This window comes from Microtus pennsylvanicus, chromosome 12, assembly GCF_037038515.1.
Source record: "Microtus pennsylvanicus isolate mMicPen1 chromosome 12, mMicPen1.hap1, whole genome shotgun sequence".
NCBI lineage: Eukaryota > Metazoa > Chordata > Mammalia > Rodentia > Cricetidae > Microtus > Microtus pennsylvanicus.
In genome coordinates, this window is record NC_134590.1 from 2,819,061 (window position 1) to 2,835,381 (window position 16,321).

Sequence of the window (16,321 nt, forward strand, 5' to 3'; positions counted from 1 at the left end):
AAGGTGGAGGGGCTGTGAAGAATTTGGCAACCGTGAAAGGTTTCTGATCAGTCAAAAATTCATTCAAAGTCAAATTCTGGTGAATCTGGTGCCACTCCCCTGTGCTGAATTGCATGACCTCACCGAAGCCTTGGGTCAGAACATGCATGGCTTGCCCCACCTTGTGTGGCATGTGTCTAGCTATCCTGCCTAGATACCAATCTTACGGATTTATTAACCAATGAGAAAAATACATATACACAGTGTACAGAAAGATTAGTCCACAGCACTCTCCCTTTTGTCTAAGTAAAAAGGAAGTAAGAATTACAGTTACAATATTCAGTCCATTTGTATTTGACAAAATTAGAGAAAATGTGCTATTATCTATTTTTGTGAGTCCAACATTTTGTGTCTACTTTATGTTTTATCATAACTAAGAAAAATTGTAACTGTAACTATCTAGTCTTCAGTTACATCAATGACCCCAGAAGGGTGAAATGTTAGCTAACAATAGAGACATCTCACTGCCTGGTCAGTCACCCAAAGTTTCTCTGTAATATTGGGGCATCCATCTTCACCCTACAGGCCTGGAATGTTTGACAGACTTTTCTGTAAAGCAGGATTTTTGAAGGACTTTCACACCTTGTCTTGGCAAAGTTTGACAGTTACTTTCTTTTGTGTCCTGTTGGTCCAGTTTCAGCAGTAACTGTCAGCAGTTGAGGCAAAGGTAGTTTTCTTGCCCAGTGGCTAACTAACTTTTGCCACTAAGAAATTAAACTCCATGTTGTAGACAGAAGTTTTTTTCCCCACCCAGTCCCATAATCAGTACCAAATAAATATACAGAGGCTTATATTGATTATAAACTGTTTGGCCTATCACTCAGGCTTATTACTAACTACCTCTTACAACTTAAATTCACCCATAATTCTTGTCTACGTTTAACCACGTGGCTTGGTACATTTTCTCAGTAAGGCATTCTCATCTTGCTTCCTTTGCCTCTGGCTGGCGACTGCATCTCTGCCTTTCCTCTTCCCAGAATTCTCCTAGTCTGGTTGCCCTGCCTATACTTCCTGCCTGGCTACTGGACAATCAGCATTTTAATAAGCCAATATGAGTGACAAATCTTTACAGTGTACAGTGTACAACATTATTCCACAGCCCCATATGGAGTTTGTTCAATGCCCACTATCTCCTCTGAAGTAGATCAGTGTTGCCAGGAGCAGACATGTCCTACTATCATGAAAATATTTAGGTTATTAAATATATAACCTAAATGCCATATTCTTTAGGTCTTTGAAATGTTAGAAGACCATCTATCTATCTATCTAAATATATCTGTGTGTGACCTTAAAAACATACCTCACATGGCTATAAGTTTGACTATTTTATATGACTATTAATCTGTATTTCTCAATTAAACATTACATTTTTAAATGAGTTGCATAAGTACAATACCCCAAACAAGAGTAAAAATATATATGCAGTATAACAAAATTAATTTGACATTTGTATCAATAAACCAAAATCCATAGCAATATAAAATATTTAAGATTAATAGTTGTTTTTTGGATTAAAGTAGATTCAATGATCTACTTGTTTATCCTATCATTTCCATATCCCTCTTTGCTTTTTAGAATGATATCCCTCAACCTAATCTCCTTTGTCCATCTTTTTCCTGACCATTACCAATAACAATGTGTAACCAACCCACCCTTAAATGATAATAAATATTCATAACTCACTTTGGAAATGTGGGCAAGCCTTCTAGACTACTTCCTGTTGTTTGGGAACACTGATAATCTTTGAGGAAACCTTGAAAAAATCAGGATAATTGTCAGGTCTTGGTTGTAGTATTCTGTGAGACTGGATCAACTCAGTCAACAACCTGGAAGCTGTTTTAGATGCTGCATCAGCTGGGTTATCATTTTCATTGGTGTCTGGTCCCTTTGCTCTGAAATATATAAACTTTGAAAGGTAACATGCATATCTGTATTAGTACAATTAGATTGTGAAGTGTACACAAGTCAGTTAAAGATGATTTTTGTTATGTGTTTGATCAGATGATATAGATAGATAGATAGATAGATAGATAGATAGATAGATAGATAGATAGATAGATAGATAGATAGACAGACAGATAGATCACATGCCTTGTAGTTCTTTTAGGTTCATTTTATGCTTGTAGCCAGGATTTTCAGGAGGTCTTCCTCAATCAAACCTGATTTTCCTTTGTTCAGAACAAATCCATAGCCTCTCATTTCCTTTGGAAACCAAAGCACAACCTCTGCCCCAAAGTAACATATCTTTTGACCTAAATTTTGTAGTCAAAATGTTTTAAAAATATATAGATTGGTTTAATCCAGCAGTTTCCATAATCCAATGTCTTTTAGCAGCCAAAATTTCAAAGACAACACAATAACATACAGGACCCAGACTCTCTGCGTAGTTCTCATCTTTACATGGCACACACACACACACACACACACACACAGAGAGAGAGAGAGAGAGAGAGAGAGAGAGAGAGAGAGAGAGAGAGAGAGAGACTCTATTCCTTTTCTAAGGAGTTTAATATTTTAAAACTATATTTTAACTTTAAGACTGTATACATTCTTTTTCTTCTCTCTCCCAAGCCTATGCATATGTTTTAAATACACTGTGACCCATTTAGAGGCTCTTTTAGTCTGAATCTGTCCTTACTATGCATCTGTAACCTTTTCTGTCTGGGTGAACAAAAAAACCTATTGTGTTACTTAGAACCTGGCATACTGGCACCAGCTCTTCCCCTTAGCTTGTTGAGAGTCTAGTCTCATGGCAGAGGCACCAGCTCTGAAGGCATGTTTATTGCCCCAACTCTGGGAAGTTTCTGGGTCCATGATGCCACTGAGTAACATGCCACCTGCCACTCATAATCAGCATTTAGTTGTTTAATAGTACGACTTCTTAAAAGAGCTCCCCGCCCCCATCTTTGCTGCTAGCACCATCCAGAAAGTCATCTCATTTCTTAAAGAAGTCATGCCTCTGCTTGCCACCAGCAAACAGCCTACCCAAGAAAATGCAGCTACTAAGAAGCCATGCTTGACTCCCTTCTTATGTGTCTAGAACCCCTTTTTAAGATTTGTCAGGAAATTCTGGCCCCATATTCAAACACATATGTAGATGGACATGCTCTGTCCTGCCCACCAGTTCCCAAATAACCACTCAGTGGCTTAATATTATTTATAAATGCTTGGCTGATGGTTCAGGCTTATTACTAGCTAACTCTTACACTTAAATTAACCCATGCTACTGGAGGTTTCTCCCCTGCCTGCCAGTTCCCAAATAAACACTCAGAGGCTTAATGTTAATTATAATTGCTTGGCCTATTTGTTCAGATTTATTATTAACTAGCTTTTATAACTTAAATTAACCCTTTTCTATTATTTTACCATGAGGCTCGTGGCTTATTATCTCACATCGTGCTTCTCCAGAGGCTGCTGGTGTCTCCCTGACTCCGCCCTTTTTCTCCCTGTCTCTCTGTTTGGATTTCCCAACTAGTTCTATTCTACCTGGCTATTGGCCAAATCAGCTTCTCCATTAACCAATGGTAATAAAGCATATTCACAGCATACAGAGAAATGTCTCACATCAAACCCATATTTCCTATCTATGCTCTGCCACATAGCTCATGGCTTGTTACCTCATTGTCTGTACTCCTGCTTACTCGGCAGCTGGCTGCTGTAGCAGAGGACCTAGGGTCAACTTCCAGCACCCAGGTGGAGTCTCACAACTGCCTGTACCTCTAGTCCCATGTTATCCAACACCTTCCTGTTGCCTCTATAGGTTCCAGGCACACATGTGGTAGTACACAGATAGACATGCAGGCAAAATGTATTAAAATAATAAAATTAAAAAGATAAAGATTGGTTTTATTTTCATCTTTCTTTGTGTATGTGTGTGCATACATTCCCATGGAGACCAGAGGAGAGTGTTGTGTTCCCTGGAGCTGGAGTTACAGGTGGTTAGGGGCGTTGGGAACCCAAGCCAGGTCCTCTGGAAGAGGAGCAACTCTTAACAACCAAGGCATCTCTCCAAACAGATATTCCAGTGTAATTTTTAAGAACCTAAACCTTGAGCCCTCACCCAGGACAGTGATATAGTTCATAAACATAACACATTATCTACAATTTGGGGATAGCGGAAGAGTGCATGGAGGTCTCTCCAGGACAGGGATGGCTCTCTAGGTTTATAGGATCAAGTTTTGTTCTGATGTAAACGCTTTTTTATTTCTATTTATTTATGATCATTTTGCTTTTATTCAATCTTCTCAGTTCAACTACTTACTAGGTGTGTGGCAATAAACAAATCTCTCGATCTTTCTGATGCAGGGACAAGACCTCTTTGCAGCTGGCTGGCAGTGTTAGTGTTAGGAGCTCGTGTAAGTGAAGTTCCTGCCACACAGCCATGGGCACTCAGTCCTGGCTGATACCTGACAGGCTGGAGGCCCAGGTCATCCTGCAATAACTGCAGCCTCTTCCCTACTAACTTACTGCTTGTGTTTTCTTCAGTCTGAAATCATGTACACAGATTTCTATTGTTTAAAACATGTCTGCTGTACAGCTTCTGCCAAAATGGCTTTACTCTCAACTCTGAAGTTTGCTGCATCTAAGTTCGGCCTTAGCCACATTAGCATGGCCTAGAATTTCCCATGTTAAATCTTTCCTGGGGCAGAAAATTAATCTTTCCTTAGGCAGTACCTAAAGGGTATAAGTATTGAGTGATCCAGAGATCAATTAAACACAGATTGAGCCTAAGCAAATAAACTGTCTCTCTACACAAAATGAGGCCAGTGAAGACAGAAGAACCCCGGAAGATGGAGTTAGGTTTATTCAGGCACCTGACAGAAGGAAAGGATAACTCAGGAAGCTGCTGGGATCCTGTCTGAAAACATGGTGGTGGGATGAAGACAGAAAGAAACAGATAGACAGACAGAGACACAGACAGATGGGGGAAACAGACAGAAAGAGGGAGAGAGACAGAGAGAGACAAAGACACAAAAGATGCAGCGGGGTCGGGGCACAAGCCCTGGATCTCATCTCTTGGATACGTATGGTGCTGGCTCTCTGGAGGACCTATGCAGATGTTAGAGTCCACTTGAAAGGAGGCCGTGAAAATTGCCCCTGAACTTGCTTACCTGGTGTAGCCCATAAGAAGTTGTTATCGACCCGGACAACCTGCTCCCAGATCTTTGCTTGTATGGGGAAGGCAGTTTTTGTTCTCACAAACAAGAGTCAGGCATCTTGTAGACTCAGACCAAAGATCCTGCATCCCATAATTTGTAGGATAATCTGCCTTTAAAGAGAAAACAATCTGGTTTTGGGGCTAGAGAAATGGCTCAGCCAGTAAAGTTCTTACCTCACAAGCACGAAGACCCGAGTTCAGAAGGACAGAACTCACACAGAAAGCCGAGCATGGCAGAACCTTCTGTAACTACTCATTGCCTGATGGGAGCAGAGATCAGAGGATGTCTGGGTCCTCACAGTCCAGCAGGGCTGAAGATCCAGGCCAACAAGAGATCTTGTCTCAGAGGAAAAATGGAAGGCACCTGTGAAGATGCACGTCCAAGGCCTCACGTGTGTGCTGTGCATGGGTACCCGAGGGAGGAAGGGGGAGGGAGGGAGAGAGGGAGGGAGAGAGGGAGGGAGGGAGAGAGGGAGGGAGGGAGAGAGGGAGGGAGGGAGGGAGGAAAGGAATTATCTGCTTCCAAACGTTAAAACATCAGCAGAGCCCTCCTACTGTCCTTAGACTCGCTGCTTTGGAAACACAGCACCCGGAAGGGCCCTGTGCGCAGCCCCCAGGGCAGCAATGGACAGACCTGGAACTCCATAGAGCGCCTTTCCATGGAGTTCCTTTCCTCACTCTGGATGAGCCCGTTAATGTTTTAGAACATTGGACACTGACGTTAAGTTGTACTACCAACATTACACATGTAAACAGTATAAACAATAGTGTTTAATGTGAAATAAGAATCAGAGACAAAACTAGACACAATATAGATGAAATAGCAAAATGGTTGTAGCTTTAAATTCTAAACTCTTTAGCTCGTTTGGGACAGAGATGGAACTATTGACCGGAAATATAACTTGTGAGGATAGGAAAGTGTCACTATATCAAGACATTGGAGTAATAACTCAGAAAAATTACCATGTGCGAGTTCCAAGCTAATGAATGAAAAAAATTAAGGGAAGAATATCTCAATTAATGTAAAGGAAAATATTTTAAAACTTAGATCAATCCAAAACAAATTTTAAAACGTAAAATTAAACAACATAAAACTAAAATGACTACAAATAGATAAGTGGCTGTGATAAATGAAGTACTCTAGAATTTCTATTAAAGCAACAGACTGCATGCAAAGCCAAATTGTTCATGTGTTTCATACAGAAACACATGAAACATAAAGAAATAATAAAAATTCAGAAAGATGAAAAATATAACAGAAAGGGAGTTGCTGTAGCTCTATGAAAATCAGATGTAAGAAAATTTAAGGCAATAAGCATGCTACAGGAGAGGTCTTTGTCGCTAAACAAGGCATGGCAGTAGGCGATGAGGGGAAGGAAGGAGATAGGTAGCCATTCCTGTTGCAGAGGAACAAGGAGAAAGCTGTGCTTACGAACAACGTGACCATGGAGCTGATGCAAAAGAAACACTATGAACGTAATAACAGAACAACTGAGACCAAGAAGAACTAACAAATATAAGGCCAATAGATTAAAAAACAGTTTATGTTAGTAATAAATATCCAGAAACTGGCCTTAAATCACAGCATTTAAACTGCCATATACTTAGGAAAATAGACCTTCTTAAGGGTATAAAAATGTGTACACTGAAAATTATAAAAGATCAGAAAATTAGAGATTAAGCCTCTGTTTGAGAGTAAAGAGAATTACATAATTAGAGGTTTCTCTTCTACCTGCCAGTTCCTGAATAACCACTCTGAGGCTTAATATTGATTATAAATGTTTGTCTGATGGCTATTACTAACTAGCTCTTACATTTAAATTAACCCATTTCTATTATTCTAGGTATTGTCGTATGGCCTGTGGCTTGCCTGTGGTGCTCTGACGTATTGTTCCAAGCTCTGCCCTTCTTCTGTATCTCTGCTTGGATTTTCCACCTGGTTCTATCCTGCCTTGCCATAAGCCAAAGCAGCTTTATTTATCAACCAATGAAAGCAACACATATTCACAGTGTACAGAAAGACCATCGCACATCAGAATTATTGTTGATATTTCTATTTTCTCCAAAATGGCCCAGACTCACTACAATCTCAGTCAAAATATTAGAAAAACTTTTCTTTCTTAGAAGTTAAGAAATATTTTTTCTAAAATTTTCATGGAACTATAAAGAATTGAGAATAGCCCTGAGCTGACTTCAACATGCATTATAAAGCTGTAGCAACAAGCACTGGGAAGTTGCCTGGGTTTGACCCTGAGGGCCCAGCCTCACCATAAGCATGCTAACAAGAGAGTTGGGAGGATCAGAAGAGGAGGACGGTGGCTACAGAAGAGTCCGCAGCTGCTAGGAAGGAATCCTGAGGCCGAGAACACAGGCGGCACTGGGGAAAAGGGAGAAGGATGGGTTCCTGCCACAGCCCCTAAAACAAGCCAACCTTAGGTGCCTCGAGTTAGCACCAGGACTGGTTTTTGGACTTACAATCTTCAGAACCATAACACAATCCCATGTGTTGTTTAGACCCCTAGACTTAGGATAATTTATTTTGGCAATGAGAGGGAGGTCAAAATGATTGCAAAGAGGCGTGGAAAAGGCTGTGATGATGGATGTTAGAGTGGCCAGGACCATGAAGCTAGACAGTCCCATTGGTGTTCACATATGTCAGAATTATCGTCTCTAAGTCTATTTATTTTATTGATTGGTACATCCCAACGTACAGCTCAATAAATCATCTTAAGACAATGTATATATTTATACATAACAGGTAGATGATAGGCAGGCAGATATGGTAAAAGTACACACATGCTCCTGAAATTTTATGATAATTCTAAGTCTTTACATGAAATTAATGATTTGGGAGGGTATAATATAAAAAGTTATTTCTATATTCCCCATAAGAATAATTAATTTACCTAGTGCATTTATCGAATATTTTACACCAATAAATCTGTTCATTCATTATAGCAACAAACGTAAACAATGCCTAGCAATAAATCTATACAGCTAAATGTATAAGATTTTTATGGGAAATTTATGTATTTTTATTTAAAGGTATTAAAGAAGACAAATGAATGGAGAAACGCACAGAAACAGAAAGAAATATAGTCCCCGCAAAAGTTTATTAATCAATTTTAATGTATATTGTCGATAAAAATTGTAACAGATGATGAGGGGCTCGCTACTTACAGAGACTCGCTCGGGGTTGCAGCTATTGTCAGGATGCATGGGTGGGGGGCAGATGGATGGAGCAAGGCAGAGCGACCTAAAGAGATGTGTGCACATTCACAAAGTCACCCAGGAGAGAGGAGACACTGCACAGCAGAGGAAACAGGTTTGATGTACTCGTCACTCGTAAGAGCAACTGGTCATTTTTAGGGGGAAGTAGAAACAAATGTTCACACTCACCATTTATTGAAGCGTGTGTTGTGTGTGTTATGCATGTATGTGTGGGCAGTGTCTCTGTGTGCGTCTGTGTGATGTGTATGCCTCTATCTCTGCTTCTGTGGGGTGTATGTCTCTCTGGGTATGTGTTGTGTTAATGTGTGTGCCTATATCTCTTCCTGTGAGGAGTGTGTATCTCTAATGTGTTGTGAGTGTTACATACATTGTCTCGTGTGTATATTGTGTGTGTTCTGTCTGTGCCACTGTGTATATGTGTTGTGTGTATCTCTGCATATATGGGGTGTGTACCTCTCTGTGTATCTTACGTGTGTGTTGTGTTGTATGTGAATGTCTGTGTATGCCTATGTCTGTCTATGTACATGCAGAAATGCATCCTATGCGTGTGCGCACACACACACACACACACACACACACATGTGCAAACTGGGCCCTTTGCTGTGGATCCACAAATGAGTAAAAAGTCATTTTTGAGCCAGTCAAATAGCTCAATTCAGCGAGTTAAAGAGACTTCAGCGCAAGCCTAACGGCCTGAGCTTCATCTCCAGGACCCACCGTGGCAGGAGAAAACCAACTCTCCAGCACTGTTCTCTGGCCTCCATGTACCTGTACACACACACACACACACACACACACACACACACACACACACACCCCATACACCATACATACCCATCCACACTAATAATATAATAATAAATAATATGTATTTTAAAGCCATTTCAGCAAGAAACATCCAGATTGGGGCCCTATGAACAGTGTGGAGGTTTGAGTAGAGGGGTCTCTATAGGCTCATATATTTGCTTTGTCATTGGGGAGTTGGCAGGGATTAGGGGGTGTGGCCTTGTTGGAGTAGATGTGACCTTGTTGGGAGAAGTGTGTCCCTGGAGGTTGCTTTAGGGGTTCAAATGCTCAATCCAACCAGGCCCAGTATCTCTCTCCTTCTTGCTGCCTGTGGATCCAGATAGAGAACTCCTGCCCAGCACCATGTCTGCCTGCGCGCTCTTCTGCTCCCACGATGACAATGGGCTAAACCTCTGAAGCTGTAAGCCAGCCTCCGTTGCTTTCCCCGTTGCTGTGGTCACAGTGTCTCTTCACAGCTATAGAACCCTGACTGAGACAAACAGCAACCAGAATAGTACCAGCAGAACAACGAGAATCTGCCTGAGAACACTCACATGTGGGCTTCAAGGAGGGCCTGCCAACCTCGGCCCCTTCTCCATCCTTTCTCCTTTGCCCTCTTCATGGCTCACCACTAATGACCTCCCATAGACTCCACCTCTTAAGAGTCTCTTCTGCTACGAACTCATCTGTGGGCTGGCCTCCTGATGAGCTCGGTGTCCTTGGGATGTGATCCTCTCTCAAGGGTTACTATTTCACAGACCTTGAGCTGTGGGGCATTTATATCTAAATCTCAACAGCACCGCTACAGTTAAAACAACAACAACAATATTAAGTATTTGTTAATTTATAATCCTTTGTCCTTATCTTTACTACTGACTTAATTCACAAACTTTGTGAGTCCCCTTTATGAAACTTAAGCCTGTTCTATTATTTACCAATAGGGTTAACTGTCTTGTTAAAAAGCCAAAATTATTTCTTGGTAAAAACAAGTTTAATAATGAAGACTTTTAATATTACTAAGTAAGTTAGAATTGACTGATTATCCTGAGGAGTGGGAAGGAAAGTTGGCCAGAAGCCAGGCAGTGTTTCTCTTCTTTAACGCTGTTTTTGTTTTGTTTTGTGTACATTCAGCACATTTTTATCCCAAACATGGTATTTTGAAATTCCGGAAGACCAAGCGGGCATCAGCTGGCACGTGCCATTAATCCCAGCACTCTGGAGGTAGAGGCAGGTGGATCTCTGAGTTTGAGGCCAGCCTGGTCTACAGAGTGAGTTCCATGACAGCTAGAGCTACAAAGAGAGACAGCCTGCCTCAAAAAAAGAAGAAAAGAAAAAAGAAAAACTCCTAAAAAATATTTCAGCTCCTTCCCTTCTCCTCCCCTCCCTTCTCCTCTTCTCCCCTTTTCTCCTCTTTCTCTTCTGTCCTTCCCTCCTTCTCTCCCGTATCTCTCTCTCTGTACCTAAACCATTGCATCTGTAGCAATGCATAAAATGGTCAGGTGAACTGAACATCGTCAACATCTTTGAATGTTGTCACTTGTATATCCGTTGCTGCACATCAAAGGGAGATATTTGAAGAAATACGACATATCTTAAAGAATAGCTATTTACAGCTGGCCATAGGTGTTAAATTTCTCTTTAACTGCTGTTTCCCCCCTTTGTTTAAACATTCACAAACCTAGAGGAGCTTCAGTAGTTTCTGTATTTCTAATGCCAAATCCGTGAAGGTGTTGCTGGCATTAGATTGAAGTTTGCATTTTAACGATTTTGAAAAAGACTTGCTAAGTTGTTTTGCAGTTCAAACTAGATTGCCATACACAAGCAAGCATGCTTCTCAGAGCAAATATAGCAACAGCATGGATCATACTGACATCAATAGTTAATATGAGTATTTTAATTGAGGCTTATAAACAGATGTTTAAGTCAATCCATTCATTCATCGAGTTACTGCTTTTCACTTGTTCACCAGAAATGCAGCAGGTAAATGTCTAGTTATAATTTCCATTGCCAGCTTAGACTCACCAAGTTTTTTTCTCAATGATTTTCATGGCACCTGAACAAGATTATTGCTTTTGCTCCCAGCTGAGGCTGTGAACCTCAGCCGATTCCGGCTAAAATGACGATTCCTGGGCCATCCTCTACCTGTCTCTGTTTAAACTACTATGCATAGAAAGTCCAGGTGTGTAGTGAGATTTCATTTGTGTTTTAATAAATAAAGCCAACCTGAAAATTAGAAAAGCAAAACAGTCACTCACTGGCTCTTACCTCGGTGTGAAATGGCGATCCTGCCTCCAGGAATCTCAGATGAGACTGTGTGTGAGAGCGGTCTCCTCCCGTTTTACAATCCTCTCTAGAGCTGGGATTAAAGGGGTGCACCACTACCACCGGTTTCTGTGGGACTAAAGGTGTTTGCCACCACTGCCTGGTCTGTGCAGCTGACCAGGGTGACTGTTTCAACCTCTGAACTTCAGACAAGTTTTATTTATTAAAATGCAAATGAAATATCATGACAGAGGTGCTTCTCTGGATGATTCACTGAGATCTCAAGTACAAGCCTCACTGCTATGGTTCCTCACTCTGGACCACCTCTTCAGATCCTCGCTGCTTCCATCTTTCTTTCATTTTTCCATCAGCGCATGATTTTGAACGGTCGAGCTACAACCAAGAAGGAGGCGTAATAGCAGTCTAGCTGTTGACACCTCTGTGACCAGGACTTTACTCCTCACTTGGTCTTTTTTCTGTTTCTTATTGTTGGAGGGTAACTCTTTCATCATTGCAATTACTATTAGTGGTGTCAAAATTTGTGATTCTTTGGTGCTGTATGGGGGGTCACTTCTGCTCCACCCATTCACCAAGTTCAAGACTGAACATCTTAGGGACAGTGTTGAAGGAGAGGGAAATTGAGAGGGAGAGGAGAGGAAGAGAAGAGGGAAGGAGGAAAAGAAATAAAGAAAGAAGAAAGAAATAAAGAAAGAAGAAAGAAAGAAAGAAAGAAAGAAAGAAAGAAAGAAAGAAAGGAAGGAAGAAAGAAAGAAAGAAAGAAAGAAGGGAAGAAATGAAGTAAGGTAGGGAGGAAAAGGAAGGGGAGGAGAGGGGAGGGAACAGAGCAAACTGTAAAAATGAGAAGAGAGAATTGGAGAGGAAGGGAGTGTCAAAATTGGCCTTCAGGAGTTGGAAATTCCGTATCTGTGACAAAACTACATTAGACGTTCATAACAACAAATTAAGAATTAAAATAAAGGATTACTGAACTTGACACCACAATAATATCTATCCAAAATGAAACACAGAAATTAAAATACTGGAAAAGCCAGAGGCTTAACATACATGTGAACAGAGTTTCCCAAGGGAAGGATGCAATGTCCAGAGCATGCTACATAAAAAGCCAGCACGTGTGTATAAAATCAGAACTGCACGTTGCTCCCCCTCATAAAATCCTCTTGAAAGGATGAAAAACTAAATGGGCAAAAGAACAAGTATTAAAACTCCATTCAATGATTTTCAGCTGACAGATGGATGCGTGGAGAAATGGTTGGCATCGTTTAACCAGGAAGTTAAAATTTAAAACCACAACTATCGGAATAGGAAAAATAGAAGGATGGGTCACATCTAATATTAATAAGGGACATGGAGAAGCTGACACCCTGGTCATTGCTAGTGGCAATAAAATAGTACAACCACTTTGGAAACCGGTTTGTGGTGTCTTAAAATATGCATAAATACAATGATCCAGACACTCTGCTCTAAGATCAATAAAATCACATGTTCACATAGAAACTTGTGCACAAATAACCATATTTATCTGCAATAGCTATAAGCTGGGTACAACCCAAAGGCTTAAGAACAGGTGAAAAGACCAATTGATCGAATGAATGGTAAATGCATACATGGTAAGACTGCCCATCAGTAAAAGGCAGTGAACTGCTGGTTAGCACACAATATATGATTTTCTCAATACTACCTCAGGTGAAAGAAGTTAGACAATCTCCATCACAGACACTCTTGTGTGTATAGAGCTCTACAAAGCACAGATTGATCTACAGTGACAGAAAGCAGGTCAGCTGTTGCCTGGGGACCAGAGGTAGATGGAAGAGGACACCGGGAGAAAGCAGGACGGGACACATAGACGTGTTCAAGGGTGATAACTGTGTTCGTTATCGGCATTCTGATGATGGAGTCACAAGAGTGCGCAGATGTCAAAAGTCAGCAAATCATGCCCTTCGCGCATATACAACTAATCATGCTTCCATTAGAATGCAACAGAGTCAGCCAACATGAAGTGATGGGCAGAACACAGAAACGTATGAAGATAACTGAAAAGGAAGGAGGAAAATCTGTGCCAGCACCATGCTTCTCTTGCTTTTGTGGGCCTGGCCCCACAGAATTGTGAAGCAAGACACATTTCCCCCGAGGTGGCGGAGCTGCTTCTGTCAACGGTTGTGACATTGGGAGGAGCACCTGACACACTCGCCTGATGTTCTTACCCAACCTTTCAACTCCTTGAGGTTAAGGGACACAATTCACTGATCTTTGTGGTTTGTGGTTTGGGGGGTCCCTCAGTTACTACTATGCCTTGACTGGGTGGATTAAATACTGATTAAAAGCAGACAGAGTGGATCATAAAATGTATTCCAAAATGACTTCAAATCCATGTTCACGTTGCTGCCTAGTCCCAAATCGAGTCTAACTGCTGTGGGTGGTGCAGCTTTGTCTGCCTTCTTTCCACTTCCTGATGAACACATACCATGTGGAGAAGCATCTTGGGTTAAAAAAAAAAAGCTGAGGCTTAGAGCAAGGGAACCCACTGGGGGCAGGGGGCGGAGACCACATTATCCTGCAGAAAACCTGTCTATTTCTTCTAGTTGTTAGACAGTGAAAACCCACCTGCTCAGCCTGAGCAACTGTTTTGATCAATAATTAAGTAACTTTAAGGTCCCGATCTATACAAACTTATCAATATTTTCACTGAAAAGGAATCAATACACAAAGAGGGAAGCAGCCAACGCCAGCCTTTTAATGGCCATGTTTGGGCTGTGAGAAGTAAATGCATTGATTATGTGAGCGGCCGATATTGGCCTGCCAATGCGATCCCTTTCTCGCCTTTATAAACATTCCCACCAACGCAGTCCAACATCCTCCCTTGGTACCACGTTACCTTGATAAAGTTCTGTTCTCCATGCTCAGCTCAAGAGGGGGCACCCTCTTCTATCGAGTGGGAGAGAGCTGCCAAGTTAACTGTTGGTAACTCTTTTAGGCATTGTGTTAGTGCTCCAACATCTCGTGTTCACGCAGCTTCATGGAGGGTATCACCATTCATTTCCATCTCGTACAAAAAGGGCTTTGAAAACGTTAAATGCTCATCCCCAAATCACAACAGCTAGCACAGTTAGAGCCGTGACATCAACCTTGTTCAAATTGCTTGGCCAGATTCAACTTACCACTGTACACATGCTAATATTGTTCAGTGTGCCCTTTAGGCCACAGCAAGCCCTGGTGCTAATGCCCAGCCAGGGCACAAAGCACAGCAGTGGACTTTGGGCTCTTGATGAGAGCAGCCCTGATTGCGCAGCCCAGGTAATCTATTTAGATGACAATTTTGTCAGGTGTCGTCCTTGCTCGCAATAGTTACAGAGCTTTTCCCTGGGTATCCATAGAAGACTCCACTGTGTAATGGAACTGGGTTTGCACTGAACCTCAGCCCAACTATTTCCTGGCTCTATACTTTTGGGCCGGTTATTTATTTCCTGTGGGATTCTGTTTGTATGGTTTCATATTAAAAATAATAAATGTGTGTTTTGTCAAGTATGATAGCACATGCCTTTAATCCCATAGTTCAGGAAGTAGGGGCAGGAGGATCACTGTGAGTTCAAGGCCAGCCTGGTCCAAGAGGGAGTTCTAGGACAGCTATGGCTATACAGAGAAACCCTATCTTGAAAACTTTTTTTAATAGTATGTTTTGTGACCGTTAAGTGACATTTTTCTGTAATACTCTGTGCTGTGCATTAGTTATTATTTCAGGGAGCAAATTCTGTTCAGTAAGTAACTTACAAACAAGCCAGATGAAGAAGAGTGTCTCCATCCACCTGCATGTGACAATGAAGTAAATACACAGCTATGAAAATCTTCTTCCTCACAGATGCTAGGTGGACAAGATCAAAGAAGACACCAGCAGATTTTCAGTATCTGAGGAAGGGCCAGAGGCTGGTCGGTTGGATTGGTCGGGGACGCTGTGGGATGAGCCCAGGACCTGGAGCATGCTAAGCAAGTTTTCCACCACTGAGCTACACCCCCAACAGCCACAGGATTCTAAGATGGCACCATGAACACTTTATCCTGACATAGTGAAAGAGACAAATGCTATCCACTGAACCCCTATAATGGAGCCTGATCTCAGAGAGAGTAGAGCCCCAAGGCTCAAGCATTTTCTCACACTGAATAAAGGTGGCTAAGTTTCAACATGAATTCTGAAAAGAATAACAACATTCAAACAACAGAAAACAGTTTAGGGTAATTTTAAAACATAAGCCCGCCTCTAGAACACTCCCCTGTAACATGCACAGCTGCTTTGCCCATTATCTGTAAAGAAGATTGTAGAATGTATTTCAGAACAAGCTGGAGCAGGCACAGCCCCTCGAGGTGACTATTTCAAGATTTGCAAAGGTTAGCATTTCTGGAACTCTTATTTCTATTACAATCATGTCTCATACCCAATAAACCAATGAACTTCATAATATCAAATGAGAAAATTCAGAAAAACTGAGTATATGATATCTATTCCATAATCCCACATCTATGAACCTGAACAAGCCACATCCTATGAATGTCAGAACACCAATATCTCAGGGAAAGAGATATCGGGTGAGGAAGATTCAGAAGGAGCCTTTTGGGTGTTTAGGATATTCTCAACCTTGCGTTTGGAAGGGGTCATGAGCACATACACACAAACTCTTTGGCTGTGACACTTAAATCAGCTGTTTTCAGGCGTTTGGGCGAAGTCAGTCAGTAGGGCACTTGTCTTGCAAGTGTGAGATTTGTTTGCTTATAAGATTTGTAAGCCCAATTTCCAGAACCAACGTTGTTCTAGAAAAATGACAGAGCTGGTGCCAC